Source organism: Felis catus, chromosome D2 (assembly GCF_018350175.1).
Source record: "Felis catus isolate Fca126 chromosome D2, F.catus_Fca126_mat1.0, whole genome shotgun sequence".
Classification (NCBI taxonomy): domain Eukaryota; kingdom Metazoa; phylum Chordata; class Mammalia; order Carnivora; family Felidae; genus Felis; species Felis catus.
Window position 1 is genome coordinate 52,765,314 of NC_058378.1, and position 3,582 is coordinate 52,768,895.

Genomic DNA, 3,582 nt, shown 5'->3' on the forward strand with positions numbered 1-3,582 from the left:
CAGAATCCAAAGCAGGTTCCAGGCTCTTGAGCTGTCAGTACAGAGCCCAACATAGGGCTCGAACCCATGAACTGTGAGATCATGACCTGAGCCAAAGTCAGACACGTAACCGACTGAGCCACCCAGATGTCCCTCAAAAGATAATATTTAGAGGCACCTGAATGGCTCAGTCGGTTAAGCCTCCAGCTCTTGGTTTCAGCTTGGGCCCTGATCTCACAGTTTGTGAGATCGAGCCCTAAGTCAGGCTCTGGGCTGACAGTGTGAAGCCTGCTTGGAATACTCTCTCTCTCTCTCTTTGCCTCCTCCCCACTCGGCTCCCTCTGTACTTTCTCTCTCAAGCAAATAAATAAACATTTCTAAAATGGGCTAACATAGGGGTGCCTGGGTGCTTCAGTCGGTTAAGCGTCCTACTTCAGCTCAGGTCATGATCTCGCGGTTCGTGAGTTCAAGCCCCGCATCGGGCTCTGTGCTGACAGCTCAGAGCCTGGAGCCTGTTTCGGATTCTGTGTCTCCCTCTCTCTCTGACCCTGCCCCGTTCATGCTCTGTCTCTCTCTGTCTCAAAAATAAATAAATGTTAAAAAAAATTTTTTTAAATAAATAAAATGGACTAACATAATTAAAAAATGTTTATTTATGTTTGAGAAAGAGAGTACAAGTAGGGGAGGGACAGAGAGAAAGAGAGGGACACACAGAATCCAAAGCAGGCTCCAGGCTCTGAGCTGTCAGCACAGAGCCCAAATCCAGGCTCGAACTCCTGAACCACAAGATCGTGACCTGTGCTGAAGTTGGATGCTTAACCAGGTACCCAGGTACCCCAACACATATTTTAAGATATATACATAATATTTAAAAATGCAAAACAAAAAAAAGACATATTAACCAAATGATATATTTGTTTTTTATTTGACTCCTGAACAAACCTATTATGAAAAAGAAACATTTATGAGACAATCAGTAAAAGAATAGTGTGTAGATATTTGATATTAAATGATTATGTTACTTCTGGTGGTACGTTAATGGCTGTGGGTTTTTTGTTTTTTTGTTTTTGTTTTTGTTTTTTGTTTTGTTTTGTTTTGTTTTTAGAGTTGAGATATATACTGAAATAATACAATGCCTGGGAGTCAGTTCAGATAATTCAGTAGACAATGAGGGAGAGAAGAAACAATAGATTCAACAATATTATTGGCCATGAACTGATGATTATTGAAGTTGGATAATGAAAGCTGGGTTGGGAAGGTTATTATGCTATTCTATTTGTTTTTGTGTATGTTTGAAGTTTTCTATGATAAAAAGTTTTAGGGGCTACTGCCTGGCTCAGTCAGTGACTCTTAATCTCAGGGTTGTGAGTTCAAACCCCACATTGGGCATGGAGCCTACTTAAAAAAAAAGTTTTATAATGTATGTTAGTTTTAAATAAAGGACTATGGTAATAAAACACCTAAAAGCAACATGAATTTTTTGTAATGTTTATTTATTTAGGGGCGTCTAGGTGGCTCAGTTGATTAAGTGTCCGACTCTTGATTTGGGCTCAGGTCATGATCTCATGGTTGGTCGGTCTGAGCCCTGTGTCGGGCTCTGCACTGACAGCATACAGCCTGCTTGGGATTCTCTTTCTCCCTCTCTCTCTCTTCCCCTACCTCCCCTCGCACGCAGGAGCATGCAGGCACATACGATTTCTCACTTTCAAAATAAATAAATAAAATTTAAAAAATTTAAATGTTTATTTATTTATTTTGAGAGACAGATAGAGCACAAGCAGGGGAGGGGCAGAGAGAGAAGGAGACAGAATCACAAGCAGGCTCTGCACTATCAGCACATAGCTGCATTCAGGGCTTGAATTCACAAACCCTGAGATCATGATCTGAGCCAAAATCAAGACTTAACTGACTAAGCCACCCAGCCACCCCCAACATGAATTTTTTAAATAAAATGTGTATATATAAGTGATTTACCTTTTTTTTTACATTTATTTATTTATTTATTTATTTATTTAAATTTTTTTTTTTTTAACGTTTATTTTTGAGACAGAGAAAGACAAAGCATGAATGAGGGAGGGTCAGAGAGAGGGAGACACAGAATCTGAAACAGGCTCCAGGCTCTGAGCTGTCAGCACAGAGCCCGACGCGGGGCTCGAACTCACGGACCGCGAGATCATGACCTGAGCTGAAGTCAGCTGCTTAACCAACTGAGCCACCCAGGCGCCCCTACATTTATTTATTTTTGAGAGACAGAGACAGAACACAAGTGGGGGAGGGGCAGAGAGAGAATGAGACAGAATCTGAAGCAGGCTCCAGGCTCTGAGCTGTCAGCACAGAGCCCGACGCGGGGCTCGAACTCACAAACCATGAGATCACGACCTAAGCCGAAGCCGGTCGCTTAACCGACTGAGCGACCCAGGCGCCCCCATACCTTGATTTATATTTTTTAAGTTTACTTATTTACTTTAAGAGAGAGAGAGAGAGAGAGAGAGAGAATGCTCGCAAGTGGGGGAAGGGCAGAGAGAGAGGGAGACAGAGGATCCCAAGCAGGTTCTGCACTGTCAGCACAAAGTCCGACATGGGGTTCGATCCCACGAACTGTGAGATCATGACCTGAGCAGAAATAAAGAGTAGGATGCTTAACTGACTGAGCCCCCAGGCACCCCCCCTCACCTTGCTTTATATGTTAAGGATACATGAGGAAAGAGCAACCAATTTTCTAGTGGAGTTTACATTATAGTGAGAGAAAGAAACAAGTAAACTAATACTTATATAAAATAATTACACAATATGATTAAAATAAAATTAGGGTAACCAGAGTGGGTTTTCCTGCTGTCTAGCTGTACCCAAGTAATAGTTCTGGGACTTTTCCTCCTTCATCACTACTGCCCATGGGTGGGGGGAGGTGGCAACGATCTCACCAGCTGTATTAAGGGGTTAATTCGTGTCCCGAGCTGTTGACAATAGGAGTGTGCACATGGGACAGTTTAGGTGGGAGATCGGCAAAAACTCAGAGCATAGGGTTTGGTGTTTGGGCTGCATAGGCAGCTGTCAACAAAAAGACAGCTTCTGTGGCCCTTCTCATGGCCTAACTCTCCACCAGAACCTCTCCTAGAATTTCCTCTCTCTCTCTCTCTCTCTCTCTCTCTCTCTCTCTCTCTCTCCCCTAACCTCCATCAGCTCCTTCCTAATTCCCTTTAATGTTCCAGCCAGGAGTTTCTCAACTAGAATTTGAAAGTCATGAAGGGGCAGTCATCTCTTCTCCTTATGTCATTGTCTTGCTTCAGACTCTTCTCATGGCTTTCCCTTAAAAGCCTAGTTTGAAAGCTACAAACACTGAATATTCCCTTTTCTCTTTGCTTTCCTGCTGTAAGAACCCTAATTCTTCTGGACGTCTTTGGTCTCTAGGGAAGGGTTCTGAAGGTTCAGCCAAGAAATAGTAAAACCTGGAGAGTAAAATGTCAACATCTTCTTTTGTTATGTGCGGAAAGAAAGAAATTGAGTTTTATGAAAGAGTTTGGGGGCTACCTCAGATAGAGTGGTTGGGGAAAGGGGATATTTCCTCTGAGGAAGTGACATTTAAGTTGTAACTTGAAAGGTAAG